We start from the raw sequence: 23,679 nt of genomic DNA, 5'->3' as shown, positions 1-23,679 counted from the left end.
AATTGGTTTTAATTGGGTTGTTTTAAATTGTGGGCCGAAATTATTTAATTACTTTTTAAACTGTTTTTTAAATTTTGAATGCTCTGTTTTATCTCGGCTGTTCACTGCCCTGAGTCCTGCTGGAGAAGGGCGGTATAAAAATCAAAATAAATAAAATAAAAAAATAAAATTGTAGATTGATTTTAACAATTGGTAATATATATGTCAACTATGTAGAAGGTGTTATGAAACAAGCTTAAAAATGCATCATTGCATAAGCATGAACATCCTTTTCTATGAAAGGGCTGTTAAAAACAAAGATGTCAAAATGTTTTCAAGAAGAGCAGGAAGTGTTAAGTGTTTTGTGACATACAGGAATAAACTGGTGATGCTTTTGTTAAAAGAGAAACAGATTCTTCTTTCTGAAACATTTTTTTTATCTTTAATGTACTCTTTGAATTAGTCTCAAACATAATACAAATACGAAAACATCCTGTATACCTTTTTTGGAGAAGCTACAATGACAAAAATATAATATGACAAAATACCTGACAGTTAAAAAGGATACTATGTCTTCAGAACAGATCTTATAATACATAGCATTCTCCAAAAAAGGCAAACATATTTTTTTTAAAAAAATCCTTCTATTTGATATGCAGCCTTTGTTTTATATGTTGATCTTGTTTGTCAAAATTTAATGACAAACATTCAGAAAGCTAAATAAATGCCAAAAATCAGAAAACAATTCCCATTACACAATTTCCTTGTCATTTGCTTCTGCATATGAATTATAATCCAAACCATCTTGTATTAAATGGAAGTCAAATCGGAGTTTGACATTTTGCTTTAACTAACTTGCACACACCACAGCTTCCCAGATTTAGTTGAACTAAAGAAACTGCAATTTATTTTGAATCAAAACCCAGAGTTTTATCCCCACTCTTTTTCACAAAAGAGATGAAATACAAGGAATCAAGTGCATTTATGTTGCTTCCCTTTTTTTGTGGCACCCAAAACCATTCTGACACTACTATTGAAAATGGGAAGTACATTTTCATACTGTTTTGAAACAAGAGTTTCAGAACAATTGTAATGTAAATCCTAAAATAGGCTTTAAAAGGTAAAGAAATACTAAACTGTGTTTGATGCCTAGGTAACAGCTTCCAAGCCATTTTCTTCACAGGGTTATGGAAGTAATTGCTTTTTTATAGATTTTTTTCCTCCAATTTCCCATTCCAGTGTTCAGTTCTGGAGTTCCATTCAAGTACTAACTGGGGCCAAATCTACTTAGTTTCCAAGATCAGCCTAGATTGGCTATATGCTGCTTAGGCCAAAAGAGCATTAACCCTTTCAAAAACAATAAAACTCTCGTGTCCTTCTTTACCTCAACCAGGCATCACCACCATCACAATTACTACCATGGTCATATCCACCTACATGGCACAGCTGCACCCACTTTGCATTAGTTCTGTACCTAATACTGTCCACAGATGTTAAGTGTGACTCCATCAAAATATTGGTCATCCCAATAGATGAAATTTACCATATGCCAATTTCAATTATGATGAAGATTTGAAATAGACAATTTACAAAGTCCAATTCTATAAATATTTATATACAGGAGTATATAAATAATAGCCCCACTAAATTCAGTGAGGCTTACAAAATGATATTAATTAAGATTTCAGGCTATAGTGTGTGTGTGTGTGTGTGTGTGTGTGTGTGTGTGTGTGTGTGTTAATCAACTTTACTCAATCTGCTTTCTTCTTACACTGAGAGGGAAGCAAGAGATTCTTCCCAGAAGCAACCTGAGGATATTCAATAAATAAAGATAAATAGGTGTGTCAGGAAGAAACATATCACAGTATGGTGTGAGGCTTGTGGCTGCCTTGTAGGCTTATAAAACCAAAAGTGACACTGATAAGCCCCATCCATGTATCCCTATCCATGTGTGACAAATCAATCAAATATCTGCGCAGCAGCTACACATTCCAGCAGCATATAAAGCAGCACAATAGAACTTGATTTATTATTTTTCCCCATGGTGGCACTGATCACAAGATTATAAAGTTAAATGTATGTATATCATATTTTGAAAATTACTAGAACCAACTGTGTGGGTTGTTTATAGTTGATTTGTTAAAGAGAGAATCCATAACTCAGGCATGAAATCAAAAGTGTTGCTGGGCTACAATCTGCTTACTTTGATGACAAGGAAAATGTTTAACAGTTCCCTTTGACTTCAGGGCTTTCTTCCCCCGCTCCTACTCCCTTAGTCTCTCTCTCATTCAACATACTCAACAAAAATGATGAATGTCAAAATGATATGATTTCTTCCAATAAGGTTAATTTTTTTTTGTTCTCAGAGATATATTGTGACAAAGACATATTGTGATATCTCACATTGAACAATAGCTTGATTCTGGAGAAGGAGAAATGTTTCACTTATAGAGAAAAAAAACAGTAGTTTAAGATAGAGAAAAAGCAGGAGACATTTATAATGAAAACATGTGCAACAATGGCAATATTTGCATAAATTACAATTCGCATATTTGGTCTTCTTCCTTTTTTTATACAATGAACATATTCTGAACTAGCTCAAATAGCTCAGTTTCATCTGAAGCAGTTCTACCAAGCCAACTTTAAAAATGTTGAATAAAGTGATCTACAAGCCTCCTGGACTCACAACACCAACTGGAACAGCAGGCAAAATCTACTGAGGAATGGGGAAATGCCCAATGTAGGCTGCTACACAGTAGTGGGTTTCAATTTAGTTTGCTACCGTTTTGCTCATGTGCTTGTGTGTGCGACACTTTTGCGCAAGTGCAGAAGTATCTCGGCAGGTGGGTGGAGCCTCCCGCCACCACCACTACCAGTTCACCCAATACAGGGCAAACCGGTAGCAACCCACCACTGCTGCTACACCAATTGCAGACTTATTTAGATAGTGACGCCCTGGCTGCAGTGACTTGCTTTCATCCTCATGCACTTAGGTTATAATAATGTACTCTGTATGCAACTGTCTCTAATGTGACCTAAAAATTATAATTGTTACAAAATACAGTTACAAAATACATTAGGAGACTGCAGTATAATGCCAATTCTTAGTTCCCACAGTGTAGAAGGTGACCAGGCTGAGGGTCAAACATATCAGCAGTTTGGAGTCTCTATGCCCCCATAAGAGATCTAAGTCTAGCACCCCTTGAAGTCCATTGACTCTTATCTGGCACCAGTTTGCCATGACCGTTAATAGATCAGATTCTTGTGTACAGGTACCATGAAATAAACTTATATATTTTTGAATTCTAGCCTGGTTCCTGGTTTATTGCATCTGACACACATTGGATTATAGATTATGAGTTTTGACCTATAAATTTCTAAATGGTTTGGCTCCCAAATACCTGCAGGGATCTTACCAGCCCATATGCACAAGGCAAGGGAGGAACATTTAACAGTTTAGCAGGCATTGGTAATTGCTTTTGTGGTATTGCCTTTATACAACCTTGGGCTGCTGTTTTTTGTTGAGTTAATGTCCATGTTTTTTAAATAGATAAATTGTAAAGCATGTAGAGTTTTAGGAATTGGGTGGTATATAAATAAATAAATATGCTACAATTTTCCCATAGGAACATGAACACTTCAATGAAAATATATGTTTATTTAAAAATAACATAATCAGGAAGCCATTATTTTCCTTTTAGTACCTTTGTACATTTTATATACAATGTGAACAAGTTGGTCTAGTGCTAAGTAGAAGGTCCCTCCTTCTTCCTGAAATGAATCGATAGAACAAACAGAATATGTTTTATTTTTGCATGATTTTATTGTCATTGTGATGGTGTAACATTCATAATTTATAAAAAACTTTTTTTTTCAAAGTTTGTCTTGGTTTTTAGCAATATGTACACCAATATGACACTAGTCAAGAAGACAAGCTTGGTTGCAATATGGTCCCCACAGTGGTTTCCTGGCTATTTGAATACAATTTAAATTAACGCAATACAGAAAGCATCTGCCAGACATAATCTATTTACAAAGTGGTGATAAGGTTCTGTTTGTTTCTTTTGGTACCCTTCTCATATAGTAAAAAAAAAACCTTAAACCACAGGCCATTGTGATGTGGACAATTTCCTTATTATTTAAAGGACAATGCTAACAATGTGCAAATGTATTTTGATTCAAAAATATTAAATATTAAAAAATATTTTTAAAAAATAACCTGTACCAAATTAAGATTAATTTGTCTTTCTTAGATGCCATATCTGGGTGTTTCTTCCAGAATGAATATTTATATGGCTTTTCAAAATTTTAGATTGAAAGGATCTTGAAATCACAGTAGGCAAAACATTTTTGTTTGCAATGCATAAGGAAGGATCAGGAAAGTAAAAACAAATTTAAACAAGGATTAAAAATTGTCTTGACTGTGCATAAGACAGATCACCATTAGACTGGTTGAGGGATAATGAGGAGATGTATACCTGCCACTGAATATCTAATATTAAGGAATGTTACTCGATATAAGGAAAGGGTACTAATGTAACCAATGAAAATTTATGAAAACAGAAATATTTATACTGCAGAACAATATTTTCTTCTGGGTGTGATTCATGGTACCGACTATTACTTTCAAAGTCCTACATGGCTCAGGGACTTCAGACAATTTTTTAAAGTTGTATTTGCCTATCCTGTGAGATCTGGCAGAGGTCTCAAATATCCGTACAGGACCTTGCTGTTCTTTAAGTTTATATAATTGTTTTGTAAGGCTCTAATAAGTTAATGTTATTTCTTGTGAGCTGTTTTAGAAATGGGGTGCCATATAAGGGAAGGAAGGAAGGAAGGAAGGAAGGAAGGAAGGAAGGAAGGAAGGAAGGAAGGAAGGAAGGAAGGAAGGAAGGGGAAGGAAGGAAGAAAGGAAAAAGAAAAAAGAAAGAGAAAAAAGAAAGAGAAAGAGAAAGAAAGAATGAATGAATGAAAAAGAAAGGAAGAAAGAAAGAAAGAAAGAAAGAAAGAAAGAAAGAAAGAAAGAAAGAAAGAAAGAAAGAAAGACTACTTTATAGAATTAGCAATTTAGCAATTGTAAAAATATATTATTGACAAACAAGTATAATACATTGATATAGATGCACCCAGAATGGCTGGGAATTAGGCAACATATAAATTTAATAAATTACTCTTATTGTTGTTTATGTAATCATTCTTAACAAACTTCTTTCTTTCTTTCTTTCTTTCTTCCTTCCTTCCTTCCTTCCTTTTGAAACCATGAAGTCAAAGTACAATAAAAAGGGCAAAACAACTTTGTTATTACTTGGCGTACGCAGTATCAGCCCGAATATAAGAGATAAGGGAATTCAACTCTTTTATCAATATGAGAAAGTTTTAGTTGAGTTGTTCCATGACTCAATTCTCTAAGGCACTAATACATATTAAAAGCCATTCCAAATAAGGCTTCCATGGAAAAAAATGAAAATAAACATAAATACTTGCCACAGAATTTTGCATTATGAATATTGTATCTCACAAAAAAACAGAGACAGATGAATATTTCACCCATTTTAATCTCCATTTTTTGAGCATAAAATCTTTCATAAGTTGTCAGCTATCAGAAACATTACACTCCATTAAAACTCCTAGTGAATTCCATGTAAATTATAGGTATATCTGAAGCAAAATAAAATAAAGTGTTTTATGCTAAATCAATATATCAGGAAGAAGGGATCACAAGTATTGGGATGGAAATTGCTATCCCCTCTTCTTAATTTAATTACTTTCAGTTGGGAGAAGGAAGAAACAGTTTTCTGCTTTGCTGCACAAGTGACTAATCTTAGGTCTTAATTCTCTATTGTATTAAGACAATAATACAATAATGGAAAGAAGTTACTGGTAGTACATAAGAAGCTTTTACTACAAAGATTTTTTTCAATGGTCTGTATTCTAAAGATATATATATTTAGATTTTAACTACCTTTAACATTTCATTAGTATTTTTGTAACAACATATAAATTGGACTCATTAATTTAATAACCCACCCATTAACTCATAGACATAAGTTAATATTTGTTTGATTTCCATGAATCAAATATGTCAGGTTAGGTAAAAATACCACCATTTAAGCTTTGAGTATTAATGCTTCTCTTCCCATCCACCAACTTGTCCTTCTGCCTATTATGCAAATGGTAAAATTAATAATTTCCTGATTTGCAATACATAAACTCAAAGCATGAAAATGTAAGGTTCATTCATTTCAGTGTCTGGAATAACCTCTTTTATTTTCAGTTATTAAGAATTTCTTCATCAGCAATATATACTGCTCAAAAAAATAAAGGGAACACAAGCAGAAGACATCTGAGATCTGAATGAATGAAATAGCCTTATTAAATACTTTGTTCTTTACATACAGTAGTTTACACACTGCCAAAACAACTAAAGGAAACACAAAACTACTGTATGTAACAAACAAACTATTTAATAAGGCTATTTCATTCATTCAGATCTCGGATGTCTTCTGCTTGTGTTCCCTTTATTTTTTTGAGCAGTGTATATTTTCCATGATAGTTTCTAACTCTTACTTTCATCATAAGAGTACTTCTTTTTAATGTATTTTTTTGTTTAAAAAATAAAATAGTCAACAATCTTTCTTTTTTTTCTTTCTCTAATTATCCCTGGAAACTATTTCACAAGAATCTCTATTATGCACTTGTCATTTGGATTAAGTCTCATATAAATGATGTTGCCGTTAACTTTTCAGTTCTTTACTGAATCAATAGTAATTAATAATGTATTAACTAAAATAAGATTTAATCCTCCAGAATTTTATTGATCAGATGGTTACATAATAAAAGCTGGTGGTATCTCAGCAAGTAGAATTATTAATTCTTCTGAACACTTTAGGGATTTGAAGATTGTTTCACTTTTTTTCTGTTCAATCATGTTCAATTCTCAGAGAATATCTGAGCACGTCCCCGTATTTTCTTGACAAGGTTTTTCAGAAGTAGCCTGCCATTGCCTCTTTCCTAGGACCTCTCCCAGGTCACCCAACTGGCTTTGTTAAGGCGGGATCATGGGCTCCTTGTTTCTATCCTGATGCCTTAATCACTACACCAAACTGGCTCTAATTTGAAGGTTGTACCTGAAGGAAAATCTACAGAAATTTGCAAATTCATATCAAATAACATAACATAAAATGATGTAGCTGCCTAATTTTAAATTTGGAACTCAATGGATATACAAATGCAATGCATTTCTTGGGAATAGGTAAAATTTTGTTGTTGTAAAGAATTATATATATCTTAGAATAAATATAATTTAAAAAATCAGCATTTGAAAGTGTATTTTAAAAAAACAATGATTTAAAAAATGCCGCAGCAAACAACATAATTCAGGCCAAGAATTAATACTGGCCTTATTTCCTGCCATTTCATGGCTAATTATCTCTTCTCTAAATTGTAGAGTCCTGCATTTCAACTCTCCGATCTCCAACGCCAGCTTTATTACCGAAAAGGGACAAGTAAAATGAAAGAGAAAATCCAGCAAGATGATCGGAGATATTAAACAATACCTCCCTACACACACAAAGTACAATGTCTCCTGCCCCCCTGGTTTTTGTTGTTGTTTTTTAAATCCAGCATTTAGAACAATAGAAGACACCCAGGGTAAAATTTCCTCTTAAGGTTCAGCAGCTGCTCATAAACAAGCAAAGCCTCTGGAGTCTCTTCGTGACTTATATTCAATCTAGACCCATCTGCTATTGTATTTATTAGAGCTGGTGTTCCCAAACAATGTTTGCAAATAATATTACTTTTCATTATTGGCACTTCTTTGTACAATAATGATTTGCAAATATTAATTCCCCACATTCTGCAATCAGGCGTGCTATTTGTCTGAATAACAATATGATAATGCACACACCCACACATATACAAATCCTTTGAATCTTTTGGATTTTCTTCTGCAATTAGCATCTGTGCTGAAATAAACTGTATTGACAGGGATTTCAATCCCATGATAACTTAGGTTTTCATATTTTGTAAGTTATCAGTGCATTAAAACCTCATTTCTTGTCCTCTTGATGTGATAGATTAAAATTATACAAAACATTTAATTTGAAAGACACACACACAGAGAGAGAGTATGGTATGACTTTTTTAGAATAAAATAGAAACATAATCTGTTTTTTAATATTATACCTGGGCCAATAGTTTTCAAGGTGAAATAAGAACTACCTTTACCATTAAGAAAGATAAACTAACCTGTAAATATGACTGGTTTAAAAGATACCTTAAGTGCCTGTTATTATAAATTTTATATTTTCACCACTCTGGGATGGAGAATTACAGTGAACATGAACACGAAAAGCAACACGAACACATGAACACAAAAAGCATGTACATGAGAAAACTTGACACAGTGAAGGATGAAATGAAACAACTACAAACCTGACATTTTAGGCATCAGTGAATTGAGATGGATTGGGATTTGACACTTGCAGTCTGAAGATCAAGATTTTGTTAATGTAGCCTTACAATAAAGTAGAATAAGTGATTCTGTTTGGTTTACCTGGAAGGGCTGATAATTGGTTACTCAGGGCATGAAGAACAAAGAAGAAATGACATTGCTTTTATACTTAAGAAGGATATAGTGAAAACAGTACTTGGCTCCAATACAACCAATGACTGGTTAATGGGCAACACTTTAGTACAGGGGTGTTAAACTCACGTTGTCATGGTGGTGTCACATGATGTATCGGGATTTTTTTTGCCTTCATTAAACCGGGCATGGGCGTGGCCAGTGTGTGACACATGGGCCGCGAGTTTGACAGCCTTGCTTTAGTACGTGGAGAACAACATTTCTACCATTTTAAAATATATTGTATTTTTATGCAAAATCACATGATGGCACCTGGAAATGTTCTTTTCCCCTGTCCTCTACAACCACTCTTCTAAGACATTATAGGACAAGGGCTGTGTTACAGGTAGTCTTCAGCCTACAACCATTTGCTTAACAACAGTTCAGAGAAATAATGGTGTTGAAAAAAGTGATTTATGTGACTTTGACCTTTCCTCAAAGTTACAATGTTGTAGCACCCACATGGTCAGGTGATCACAATTTGGATGTTTGGCAACTGGTTTGTATTTGCACAGTTGCAAATACCCAGTTGCTGGGGTCACATGATCACAATTTGCAGCCAACTTCTGACAATCAAATTCAAAGGGGAAAGGTGGATTTGCTTAATGTGATTCACTAATCAATTGCATGATTCACTTAAAGACTATGGTAAAAATGGTTGTAAAATCGGGTTCAGCCACATGACTCGTGTAACAATCAGATCATTTAGCAACAAAAATTCCAATCTCAGTTGTGACCAATTGTGGTCATAAGTCAATACTATCCATAGTCTATTGTGGCAAAAAATCAGGATAGCACCTTTTCTAACAAATGTTATTGAATGGCACAGCTTGTTCTAGAAATAGTATTTGCATCCAAACAAATCTCAGGAATAAATATCTGAATAAAATATGTACTGTATACAAAATAGAGCAGTACTGCAATATTCTCTTTCTATTGTGGTTTTTGTTCTTGAATGCTTCTTTGTTTTTAAGTGCCATCCTTGTATAGCAATGGGGAGGGAAATAAGAGAATTACAGAAACATGTATAAATATTATTCATTTTTTCTAAATGATTTTATCAATCTTCTGAGCAGCTCAAGGACACAGAAATATAGTCATATTCACTTTACCTGAAAAGCAATTTTTTCCCTTTCCTTTTTTCTTTCCCAAGAAATATATCTTTCTGTGAACAAGGTACTGTCAAAGTCCTGAATAAGTCATCTTCTTCAGAATTTGAAATCTAAATATGAAGGCTCCTGCTGATAAAACTAACTTTCAATGTGACACTTTGAAATGTTAATATTCAAAGAAAAATCATTGTCAGTGTCTTCTTTTCCTAATTTGAATTTTGTTTATAGTCCTCTAACTGGCTTTGAAATTGGCCACAACAACATACATAGCAAAGTTTCAAGGGCAATTTCTTCCTACACGTTTTACATCTCATTAACCTATGGTCTAATGGATTCTTCAAATATAATTTAGAAAACAGTAATATTGCGAAAAAATCTGTACTGAATATAGATTGTGGGTGCGTGTGTAAAAGAGACATATATCTAAGGAAACACAGATCTATGCCAATATCACAGGAAAATGAAAGATGGAATGTCTTCAAACTAGACAGATTGTTCTTACTCAACAGCCAAAGAATAATTACTCAATAGCCAAAGGAACATCATGAACCATGATATATTCTGCTAGTGTAAATAAAATTATAAAAAATCAAATAGCCTTAATTTAATTCAGATCTTGGTGGCTTTGAAAGAATGAAATACAGGTGAAACTCGAAAAATTAGAATATCGTGCAAAAGTTCATTTATTTCAGTAATGCAATTTAATTTTTCATAAACTAATATATGAGATAGACTCATTACATGCAAAGCGAGATAGTTCAAGCCTTGATTTGTCATAATTTTGATGATTATGGCTTACAGCTCATGAAATCCCCAAATTCACAATCTCAGAATTACATGAAATCAATAAAACAAGGATTGTACATAGAACAATATCGTACCTCTGAAAAGTATAAGCATGCATATGTACTCAGTACTTAGTTTGGGCCCCTTTTGCATCAATTACTGCCTCAATGCGTCGTGGCATGGATGCTATCAGCCTGAGGCACTGCTGTTATGGAAGACCAGGATGCTTCAATAGCGGCCTTCAGATCTTCCGCATTGTTTGGTCTCATGTCTCTCATCTTTCTCTTGGCAATGCCCCATAGATTCTCTATGGAGTTCAGGTCAGGCGAGTTTGCTGGCCAATCAAGCACAGTAATCCCATGGTCATTGAACCAGGTTTTGGTACTTTTGGCAGTGTGGGCAGGTGCCAAGTCCTGCTGGAAAATGAAGTCAGCATCCCCATAAAGCTCGTCTGCGAAAGGAAGCATGAAGTGCTCCAAAATCTCCTGTAGACAGCTGCATTGTCAAGCACAGTGAACCAACACCAGCAGATGACATGGCTCCCCAAATCAACACAGACTGTGGAAACTTCACACTGGACTTCAAGCATCTTGCAGTGTGTGCCTCTCCATTCTTCCTCCAGACTCTGGGTCCTTGGTTTCCAAATGAGATGCAAAAGTTGCTCTCATCAGAAAAGAGGACTTTGGACCACTGAGCAACAGATCAGTTCTTTTTTTCTTTAGCCCAGGTAAGATGCTACTAACATTGTTTGTTGTTCAGGAGCGGCTTGATGAAGAATACAACATTTGAAGCCCATGTCCAGGATCTGTCTGTGTGTGGTGGCTCTTGATGCACTGACTCCAGCCTCAGTCCACTCCTTGTGAAAATCCCCAACACTTTTGAATGGCCTTTTCCTGACAATCCTCTCCAGGCTGCAGTCATCCCTGCTGCTTGTGCACCTTTTTCTTCCACACTTTTCCCTTCCACATAACATTCTATTAATGTGCTTTGATACAGCACTTTGGGAACATCCAACTTCTTTTGTAATTATCTTTTGAGGCTTTCCCTCCTTATGGAGGGTGACACCCTCCATAAGGTTTTCTGCACAACTATCAGGTCAGCAGTCTTTCTCATGATTGTGATTCCTACTGAACCAGACTGAGAGACCATTTAAAGGCTCAGGAACCCTTTGCAGGTGTTCTGGCTTTCTTAGCTGATTAGAGTGGGACACTTTGAGCCTAGAATATTAAACCTTTTCACAATATTCTAATTTTCTGAGATTGTGAATTTGGGGTTTTCATGAGCTGTAAGCCATAATCATCAAAATTATGACAAATCAAGGCTTGAACTATTTCACTTTTCATGTAATGAGTCTATCTCATATATTAGTTTCACCTTTTAAGTTGCATTACTGAAATAAATGAACTTTTGCACGATATTCTAATTTTTCGAGTTTCACCTGTACAATACTCTCTACCTCCTTCCCCGGAGTTTTTTAAATGGCCCTTGGTATGTTGCTTTCCACCTTTTAGCCCTGCCGTCTATCTCCATAAATACTTTTAGAAAAGCTGATAGGCTCAGAAGAAAAGCATTAGGAGAGATGACCCTCAAATGGGAGATTGATAGCAAGGCAATATAAAGAATTGGCTCCCTCTGATAAGGTGTTAAAAAGCAATAAAGCAGGACATAAGGAATTTGAATACAGATAGTCTTCAACTGACAACATTTCATTTAGTGACCGTTTGAAGTTACAATGGCACTAAAAAACATGATTTATGACCGTTTTTCACACTTGCAACCATTGCAGCATTACAAAAATTACATGATCAGACACTTGACAACTGACTCATATTTATGATAGTTGCATGTCCTGGGGTCATGTGATCAACTTTTGTGACCTTCTGACAAGCAAAATCAATGGGGAAGTCAGATTCACTTAACAACTGTATTGCTAACTTTACAGCCCGAGTGATTCACTTAACAACTGTGGCAAGAAATATTGTAAAATGGAAAAACTCACTTAACAACTATCACTTAGCAATATAAATGATGGGCTCAGTTGTGGTCATCAGTCAAGCACCACCTGTACAAAGCCCATTTATGAATGTTTCAATGGAATTTTGTATTGTATTCAATTTTTTTTTCAAAAGAGAATAGAATATTTGCTGGTACTTAACAAATGTATTCTAAAATTAGCACATGAACATCTGTTAGCAGGACATTTAGGGAAACAATAAACTTCATGCTGAACATTAAACTGGTTTTTATAACCAGGGATTGCCAAAGGTATGTGGCCAGGAATACCAGCAAAACTCTTCCCAAAACTAATAAAGGGGCCAATATATTTTGGTGGTCTGCAGCTATGTGGAGGCTATCATTTGAAGACCAGCATGACAAAGGGAATAGTAGATAATCTAATCAAAGTATGTTTTCATCCTGAGAGAAAAGTTAGCCTAACTGAGATTGCCCAAGAATGTTTAATCCTAGTTTTCCAAACTCAGAAAGCTGGTAAGAAAGGAACACTCAAGAAAAAACTTCTGGGGTAGAAGGTCAAGTCCTCCTTTTCCTACCTAGCCCTGAGTGCAGATTACAAGACAAATGGCAAGGCTCTTATTACATCCTTAAGAAGCTGATCAACTGAACTATGAAGTCGATCTGGAAACAAACAAAGAAAATGTCTTCTCTGCCAAGCTATTGAGGAAATTTTATTCCAGAAGCCATAATTCCACCCATATGGTCCTCAGCAAAGCTGATCAAAAACTAGTAAATCAAGCACATGAAAACCAAGAATTCAAAATGTCAGTGAAGTACAATTTAGGAGAACCTAAAATATTTTTAGAAGCACTTTAGACAATTTACTATAATGATGACAGTTTACACCATTAGTAAAACATAAAGCTGATACTAGAATTACAAAATCAATTAGTATAGAGCATTGTCATGTGCCAAAAAGATTACAAACAGCTATCATGAGATTTGTACGGCTCCCATCCTGACATTATGAAAATCCTTAAAGACCTGCCTATTTATCCAGACCTTGGGGAGGATACATGCAATTGTGATGTTTTATGTTTGCCTTGTTATTGGATTGCCATTTTCTGATCATTTTTGTACTTGCTTGATTTTGATTTTGATTTTTTTGTATTTTGTTGTTTTCCAAATAATTTTGTTGCTGTGAGCTCCCAGAGTTGATTAGAGTCGGGTGACATCCAAATATAAACAAACAAACAAATCTTCATGAAAGTAAATTGTGTCGGCTTCCGGTTTGGCTTCCGTCACTGTCAGACGGTCCCTTGGGACCGCCAGCCCCGTCGCCCGTAAAAAGCCGCCTTCACAGCTGAAAGGCGGCTCGAAAAACTCCATTTCCATAAGGATATGTGAGATAGAGCAGGCGAGGGCAGGTAGAGCCCTCTGCGAAGTCCCCAGAGTTTTTGTTTTACTCTTGGGGACAAAGCAGGATGAGGCTCCCTATTTTCTTCGCCGCTGCTCTGGGCTTCGGAAGAACTCTGCTCTTTGCAGAGCCAGGCGACGAGACCAAGCCTTTCACTGAAAATCAACAGATTGTTTAATTAAAGAGGATGAGATCTGGACTTGGGACCCTAAATCGCAAGTATTTTTAATGATTTATAAGCGATCTTAAAAGTGAAGGGGAAAAAAGTTTAAAATGGCGACCGCTGAGGCTTGAGAAGAAGAAAGCTGAAAGCAAAAGTCTTTCCGTCTGAATAGTTTAACAAGCTACAAAGTAGCAGAATAAACAGCGCTGGCTAGAATTGAGAAGAAAAATTTCTATTTTATGTTTCTTTCCTCTTGGAGATTTGATATTGACTTTGTTTGGAGAGAAGTCTTCTTTCTTTAAAAAGAGTTTGTCTGTGTGGCAGGATGGCGTCAAAACTAACAAAGCCAGACAAACAAGCAGCAGGGGGGGGGTTCCCCCATTTACAAACTATGTGAACAAGTTTCGAACTTGCAGACTCAGAAGAATGGTTTTAACCTAAAAGAATTTGTTCTGGAGGAGATGGCAAGACATGACAATATGGTGAACCAGAATCTTGAAAAATTTAGGCAGGAAATTAAAGAATTGATACAACTAAAGTATGATAACTTGCAACGAAAGATTGTAACAGTGACTAATGCTTTTTCAGAAATAGTTATAAAGATGGATAAAAATATCAAGTTATTAGAGTCTAAAATGGAGGAAGTTGATGATAAGATTTATAATTTGGATAATAAAATACAAAGAATTGAAAATGATTTGATAAATATTCAAGATAATAGCTCAGAAGTAAAGTCTAAAAAGGAAGCTGATCACGAGACTTACAATGCAGAAAATATAAAACAAGGGATTGAAAAAGAAATTACAATGATGCAATACAGGCTCATGGAATTTGCGGTTAGAATGAGAGGGTTACAGGAAAATAATAGAGATGATTTAAGAAAAATATCTGCTGAAGTTCTGGCTGGGATTTTAAAGGTTCATCCTAAGGAGGTATCTTGTAAGATTGACAAGGCCTATAGAGTAAATTCTTGGATTGCAAAGGCAATTGCCTAGAGATGTGGTGATTTACTTTAGAGATAAAGGAATAAGAAATGATATTGTGCAAAAATCCTTTAATTCTACTCTACAACTGAATGGAAGAAAGATCTGGATATATAAAGAGTTGCCACCCAAGATGTTAAAAGACAGAAAGAAATTTGGATTTTTAGTTACTGAGCTAAAGAAACAAAACATCTCATTCAGGTGGGATGCTCCAGTTGGTATAATATTGAGATATCAAGGAGAAAGATATCAACTAAATACTGTTGAAAAAGCGGAAGAATTTTACTATAAGATTCTCAAAATGGGTTCAACATCCATGTATAATACATGAGTGGAATAAAGAAAAGCAAAATCAACAAGAGATAGAAATTCAGGATAAGCAGATGGAGGTGGAAGTAATGGAAAAACAACAAGTTACAGAGGTCTTTGTAGATGAGAGCCGTTTCTGGATTCTCCTTCAGAGGTCTCAGCTGAACTATTTACAAATACAAGAGAGGCGGCTTTGGATTCTAATGTGATGACTTATCACGTTACAGACCAGCATGGAAATCAATCAGTTGATATACAACTCATAGAAAAGAAACCAGAATGGAGATTTAAGCCACAAAAGCAAAACCAACAAGATCAAGTTATAGATCAGCATGGAAACCAAACAGTTGATATACAACTTATAGAAAGGAAACCAGGATGGAGATCTAACCCACAAAAAGTCAAGAAAAGAAGAAGCAGGTCCTACAAAAATAAAAACCTTTAGACTAAACAACAGTGTAATGCCAGTTATCTAAGAGATGATTGAATACATGAAAATATAGCTGAGGCAAAGTATTGGTTTATATTATCTTGAGGAGAGTGACAGACCTCTGCAGTGCTGTACTTTTGGGATGTGAAAATGGCCTTAAACTGAATGGATTGGAACTATCTATTTTGGATTCTTTGATAAATGTATTACGTTTATGCTGAGCTACAAGGCAAGAGAGTTATGGGATTGGGGCACGCAGAAGATCTGGTTGTTACCCTATTACGGTGGTTGGAATTAATAATTTAGATGAAAGACATTACAATAGATACTATATGGAATACAAATATAAAGTCACTCGGGTGGTTTTTTTATACATGAAGACATCTACTATTGATGGGGGCAGATGGTAATTGAAGATACCGAACATACTGTTGGAATTAGGATGTGATGTTACCCTAACATGGGTGATGGAGTTAACAATCCAGCTGAAAGACATTACAGAAGATATCATATGGATTACAAGCTTAAAGTCATTTGAGGATTTTATTTATATAAGGGAATACTTCTTAGTGGTGTGGGCAGAAGAATAAAGATATTAAAAATTATTATGTATGGTAGTCCTGTAGAAAAGTGGGTGGAGACAGGTTAGCTTATTGATTGTTTAGTTTAAGAAAAGGGATATTATATTTAGATATGAATACATGTAAAAGATTTGAGTTAAGAGATATATGTATGGGGGTGGAAGAAATGGGCAGACTATGAGTTGAATAAATGTCAAATTAGGATTTATTATATAGTTTTATAGTTGAAGGTTGCTTTGAAATTTTATATTAATATATATAAAAGATTTGAATTAAGAGATATATGTATGGGGGAGGAGGAAAGGGGTAGATTATGAGTAGAAATTGCTAAACTGGGGGATATAATAATATTATTATGCTAAATTAGGAGTTATTATATAATGTTACAGTTGAATGTTATTTTGAAATGTATAGTATAAGGGTGATATAATAATATTATTAGAAAGAAAGGGTCAGCGTATGGGGGGTGGAGCAAAAGGATGGTAAAGTATTATATAATCTGTTATGAATTTGGGTTTTATTTTGTAGAAGCCACAGGGGGAGGGGAGGGGGAGGGGGGGTTAGGGAGGAGAGCGGGAAAAGGGGGAAAAATTTGTATTTGAAAAACTTTTTCAATTAAAAAAGAAAAAAGAAAGTAAATTGTGTCCATAGCTTTATACCAAAATACAGCAGCAAAATCAGATTCTGTATGCTACTAAATTGCCCAATCTGATAGTGAGCTCACACCAAGAATTAAGAAGATTATGATTTATTAAATAAAATGCAATACCTACAGTATCTACATTGGAGTTTGCCAACATTATTTATGTTAAATATACCCAGAGAAAATACCATATTTGTCATTCTCCAAGGACTCTTTCAATTTATCAAAATGCCCTTTGGTTTACATGGAGTTCTTACCAAAGTTAACGGTACAATATTGTGAGGCTAAAGGAAATGGTATGAGCCCTCTTCAAATGACATTATCATATGTAGCATAACAGGGATGGTCATTTAAAACACTCAGGAAAAGTTCTAACCAAAAATAGATCACTATAAATCCAACCGAGCATTACTTTGGGTTTAAACAATGAAATTCCTAGGGGAAACCAGATAAAATCAAAACAGGTAAAATTAGGTTGTATCCGACAAACACAAAGTCATTCCTAGGATTGGTAGTATACTGGAGTCATTATATGTTCACTGTTCCATCACAGCTCAACTTCTTACAGACTTGATTTTTTTTAAGAAAAAAAGGAACCTAAACATGTTCAGTGGACTCCATACTGTCAGATGGCATTTCATGATTTTAAAAAAGCTGTCCAGGTTTGAAGGGATGTAATTTTCAATGGCTCTTTGTTCTTCAAATACCTGCCTCTGATTTAGTATTAGAGGCCATTGTCAGTCTTCAGAACATAAGCAGGAATAAACCACTTAGGTAAGGTCACAAAAAATACAGAAAAAATAATAGGAACCATAACAAAAGAATTTCAGCAACTACCATGATTCAAGAACTAGCCATGTACAATATATAAAATGGCGTTAAAATCTTATTGTGTTTTGTTTTTCTTCCTGTCTATATAATTGTCACTTGCCCTTTCTTTTCACCCTTGGTTTTTATAACCAATATATTTTCTATTATGTTGGTTTTCATTCACTGTGAGAAAATAGGATGACTAATTCTCATATACATCCTTATTCTATGTATGATTGAGAGGTTTACCCAGTAATTTGTCTTTCCAGGAAACTAATACTTATAGATAAACAATACAAAACTATTGAGAAGGATGTTTACACCTTAAAATGTACTATAGAAACAGTATAAATATACCTGTAGAATTGATTGTTAAAATAAACCATCTTGTTTAGTTACAGCAAATGAAAGATAGCAATAAGCTTATTATATATTGTCATTTATCTATCCAGCTCTACAAGTTTAGGGTAATCCACTAAGGAGGAAAATAGAATGTAGCAATAGATTTTTTTAAAAAAATCCCAATATTGCAAAGACATTTTGTTTTTAAGAAAGAAAAGTGTTTAAAAATGAGAAGGAACATAAGTTAAGGATAAAAAGGGTTCTTCAGCCTTAAAAAAGGTAGCAAGATGTATGGAAGGAGGAAATGGCTTGCCATCCCCTTCCTTGAGATCTTTAAAGTGGCCCCACTTTAAAGTGATTTGAGCACACCACTTCCTTTTGGTGGCTGACCATTTGGCATATAGCCACCTGTCAATTAACAGAAGCTGAAGAAGTTTAGGGGACAAGGATGGAAGGAAACAGAGAAGATGGATGGAAATGAAAGTAACTGAACTTGATGGAGACCATGAGCAAAGCTGGCAAGATTTGGAAATATAATTCACAATGCTGGAATGGAAACCTGTCTCACTCTAGTATTGGAAAAGAGTTTAAGGGTAGCTAGGAAAATGTCAGTGTGGTTGAATCTTGTAGGGGTAGCACTGTTAGAAGGCAATAAGCATGGGCTGAACAATCAGACCCAAACACAAGAGACAGCGGAGCCAGCAGGCAATATTTTAACCCCTTCCTAGCAGATAATTGAGATTAGCAAAACTGATTGATTTGTTGGTGGATTAGCACCAACAGAAAAGCCATGTTTGCTGAATAGCAAGAACAATGGGCAAGTGGCCAAAAGTGTTTCATTATCTTTGTGTTCACCATGAATACAAAGATCAAAATGAGAAAAACAATAGCTCTTAAAATGGCAGTTCTTCATTTATGTGGACCTAATATAAAGATCTTTTGGTGAGGTAGTCAAATAATATTGTTTCTGGGTTATGCTATCGTGATGAGGTCCTAAGAAAGTGATTGTTCTCTCCATGCAATTGCCATGGATTATCTGTATCTAATTGAATTCTGCTTTCCCTTTCATTTTCCAATTGTGATATTTACTTTTTTGGATGGTCAGAGTAAACATTGTTTTACGGATTGAGCATTTGTTTGTATTCTGATGTAAAAGACATTTGCAAATGATTTCAACAGAGCAGGATGGGACAATTTAATAAAAGCAATTCTTCATACACAGACATGCAGCAGTGAACAAAATCTGCTAGCATCTGTTATATTTAGCTCAATGTTTTCACAGAGAAGAATATATTAAGGCTATGGTGTTTTAAAATGGATACATTAGGGAAAACTAAGTACAAAATTATTTGTGGTTCATTCATTTCAGCATATTAAAGAAAATTGAGACGAATAAATAAGTGAACAATGAAAGTGAATTTCCTGAGTGTTAAAAAATGCAAAAACATTAATAGAACATAAAATAATATATTGATACAGACAAAATGTAATAGTTATGCAATTCTTTGGATTCAAAGGCAGAAAGATGCCTTGGAATGAGTGGTCAATCAGGTAGCACCTGCTGTCTAAAGAATCTGTGACTTGCAAAAGTGCCCTCTAGTATACAATTCTTAGAAAAGGTGCATTTGATTTAATTTGATTTTACTGATAGGAGTTATATGTGTACCAATATTTGTTTCAAACAACACTTTTTTCAAACATTGCATATTTCTAGAATTTAGAATAACTTTAAAAAGCATGTTAGTGATATCCTAGATTATTGTCCAAATTATTGATAAATTCGCTTATCCAAAATATCTTGCATACAGTAAATGAATATCTGGATGAGTAAATTTGTATTAGAAACATTGAAACATTGTTATACTTAAAACTATCCTGATATTGTGAATATCTTCTGAGAAGCATAAATAGGTTGATGAGGAAGAGAGGAGATGAATTAAATTATGTCAGAAGGCTAGTGACACCAAGATCTGACACATGGCTTCAGGCATTGCAAGCGGCATTAGCAAAGGAGGGTATTATGTTTCACCTTTTGCATTTCTACCTTAATGTTCAAATCAAAAAGTGTATGGGAGAATGTGAATATATTGTATATTCCACTTCAGCCATCATACTGGAAGATCAGGCAGTAGAAATGCCAAGGTTTTTTTTTTTTTAAAGTTACTTATTGCCACTTTTTGAAACATCTGAAGCTGATGGTCACTGCACAAATTCAATATTTCATTGAGCTGTCTCTTTGATAAAGCATCTGAGAAACTTTACTGGAGATTTGTCAAAGAAATGTCTTATCAAAGACTGCAATTATATCAAATCTACAGTTTCCATACTGAGTTATTTTCAAGCTATATCACTTGCCACCAATGTCTCTTAAAGATTGGTAGTTGAAACCTCATAATAAAATGTGAACAATCACCCAGGGGGATTCACATATACTCATTTTGTATCAAATTAATATTTTGCCCATCAAAAATTTCTTCGTACTTGTAGAAATGGATTAAACTTCATTTTTAATCTATCTCTATAATATCTAACCTTGATATTGCCTCATAAATATAAAAAGCATGGGTAAGTGTGCATGTTTTTCTTCTAGTTTGTAAAGATTTTGAGTTTATCTGTATTGTTTTCCCTGACCAAACTTTTCAGCCATCACTCATGTAATTATATGCACCATCGATTCTGAAAGATTCATATTCTCTGTTTATACTTTTATTGATTGGGTAGGGGCAATTTTCTTGAAAGTAGAACAAGTACCTCAAGGTATTAAAAGAGCAGAAAGAAATTAATGTGACTTATAGACATACTAAATCCATTGGGTCTTTTGAGGCTGACTTTCAGACAGCTAAGAAAAGAAACTTTTCTTCCATCCCATACATGAAATGATAAAATAAGCAAGCCATTTATTTAGGCATTTTTGTACTTGTATAACTATGTCTGGAAAACGTATTTCTTGCATTAACTATTTTTTCCTATTGAATCTAAAATATAATCATGTTAATGAAATTCTGTTTTCAAAGTTACAGTTTACACCTCTGACTCTGAGATAAAAGTGTTAAATCTTAAATTAGAAATGAGGATTCCAGAACTAAAGTCTGAAAATCTAATTATTCTTTGTAAGTCCATAAGTGATTATCATATAACCTGCTCAGAGGCTGAAATAATATTCCCTTCATTTATTTTGTAATGATATAGTATTGTATTACTGGAATACTATATTGAACTTGACAAAACATGCATTAATTCTATTGACTAGTATTTGGTCGTCTATATAAATAAACATTCTGTTCCAACTGTGTTTCCTCACAAAAAGAAAACAGTCTCCTAAACTTTTTCTCAGTCCATTTGGCTAATCCATGAAGATAATTTTGTAGACATATACAAAACCTACAGTTTGATCCAGAATATCAAATCTGGGATATTCTGATCTACTTCTATTTCAGATTATTTACTTTTGGAATCTGCCAAAACTATCTCCGTAAAGAAGCAAGGGGTTTTAGATTGGTCTACTGTAAGAGATATATGGAACACTCATTTCTCTGTCACATTCTCCATTCTATTCTAACATCTTTATTATTTTGCTTTGTCCCCAAATTCTAGAGAAATAAGGCACATTGACAGTGAATACTAAATTTCTTTCTAACTCTTTTTTTCTTGGAGGACTAGATATGCAAAGTCAGTCAACAGAGCATGTCTAATAAAGTCTTTAACCATAGCATAATTGGACCTATTCTGGATTAATTTTAATCCCTTTTCTATTCCCACAACACCTTAAACTACTTAAGTATGTTCTGGATACAAGGACTTTGAATATAGTTTTCAAGCCAGCTGTAGATCCAATACATAACCCAGACTTTATTTAACTAGTTTTGTAAGTAATATACCATGGAGTTTTTGTCAAATATATAGTTGAAATTGTAGAATATTGTATCCTCAGCACTCCTATAAATTACTAAGGACATTGTTAATTTTTTAAAAAATAAGATTAGCTTGATGATATTTACTTTATATAAATCTATGCTGACTTCCAGGAATTGCTGTATTGCTATCAGATTGGTATATGATTTGTTCTAGAACCTTTCAGGTATTGATATCAGACTGACTACACAGGGGCCTTCTTTTTGCTCTTTCAAAAGATAGGGATAATATTACTTTTCTTCCAGTCATTTGGTAATTCAAAATAATGGATATCCAATGAAGAAGTTCAATCCAACTGGCTGTGATTTGGACTCATCCAAGGTCTCTATTTATTCAACAGTTATTTTACCAAGCACCAGCTGCAATCCTACTCTTCATTCCTGCCCTTCACAATGGCCTGATAGAACTCAAATTCTATTAGTGAATGCTGAACAAAGTAGGTTTTAAGGAGCTTTGTCTCTTCCTTGTTACCTCTTAATGTTTTTTGTGTCCTCTTTGAGTAGTGGACACTCTCTTTTTTTTTGTATTCCTTTTATTTTGAACTCACCTGATATATGTTTAATTATATAATGTTAACTTCATCTTATTGTGAGCTTTTTGACACCATCTTTACAGTTTTAGGATTCCTCTATGTACTTTTCCTTGGTGGCCTATCCCTGATTCTCCTATTTAGGTTAATTTTGCTTTCTGAATTTTCTTTATTTATTTTTTTAAATTATGAATCTTAATAGTATCTTTCATTGTCTTCCTTTTTTCACTTTCTTGTAACTGTTTGTTATTCAATTTCCAGTACCTCTTTTTTACAATTTCACAATCATTTGAGACTCTTTTTTTTCATTAGCTTCTCTTATCATGAAATTGTATTTATTGGTCTAAATCACTAAACTACTTTAGCAGGTCTAGGTTACATTTTGCAACATATACGGTAGCTCTATTTTCCAACAGATAGAAGTTGCCATACTGCTGACTGAGGCAATTGATTCTTTTCTGTCTAGTAGTGGATATGATAATGTCCTTAGTGTAGTTATAGGCAATAAAGGAGAGAAAAAAGATGCTTAGATCCATATAGAACAGATTGATGAAGAGACCATATGCAGCTTTAGGTATCCGAAGAACTGGAGGAGGACAAGATGGTAAAAGTTTAATATGCCATTTCTGCCTGAAACAGATAAATTTTCTTGAAGAATTTTATTTTTATATTTTATATCTTTTTGAGCCTTGGTACTACAGTGGTTTAAAGCACCCTGTTATTAACACAGCTGCCTGCAATTTACTGCTGGTTCGAATCTCTCCAAGGCTCAAGGTTGACTCAGCCTTCCATCCTTTCTAAAGGTAGGTTAAATGAGGACCCAGTTTGTGGGGGCAATAAGCTGACTTTGTATAAATATACAAAAGTATGAAGGCTATTGCTTAACGCACTGTAAGCCGCCCTGAGTCTCCGGAGAAGGGCGGCATATAAATCAAATTAAAAAAAAAAAAGTAATTTATTATCATCTTTCATCCATTTAATTATTGTTACTTTGGATTATTTTTATATCATATTAAACCATAAAAACAAAACAAGTATGAGCTGCAAACAAAATAAAAAAGGGAAGCAGGTACAGCCTGTACATTTCTTGATTATAATAATATAATA

General features: G+C 34.3%; 1 long non-coding RNA gene across 1 annotated transcript in view; it reads left to right on the top strand.

Moving 5' to 3' along the window:
- The window catches only part of LOC132712625 (uncharacterized), a 128,911-nt gene extending 106,441 nt beyond the window's left edge, over positions 1-22,470 (top strand). The window contains exon 3 of the long non-coding RNA XR_009623282.2: positions 22,384-22,470. This is a non-coding gene — a long non-coding RNA (uncharacterized LOC132712625). The remainder of the gene's footprint in view (positions 1-22,383) is intronic.
- Positions 22,471-23,679: the final 1,209 nt, after the last annotated feature.

This window comes from Pantherophis guttatus, chromosome 7 (genome assembly GCF_059756535.1).
Source record: "Pantherophis guttatus breed Tessera chromosome 7, ASM5975653v1, whole genome shotgun sequence".
NCBI classification, from domain to species: Eukaryota; Metazoa; Chordata; class Lepidosauria; order Squamata; family Colubridae; genus Pantherophis; species Pantherophis guttatus.
This window is presented reverse-complemented; position numbering and strand designations above follow the sequence as displayed.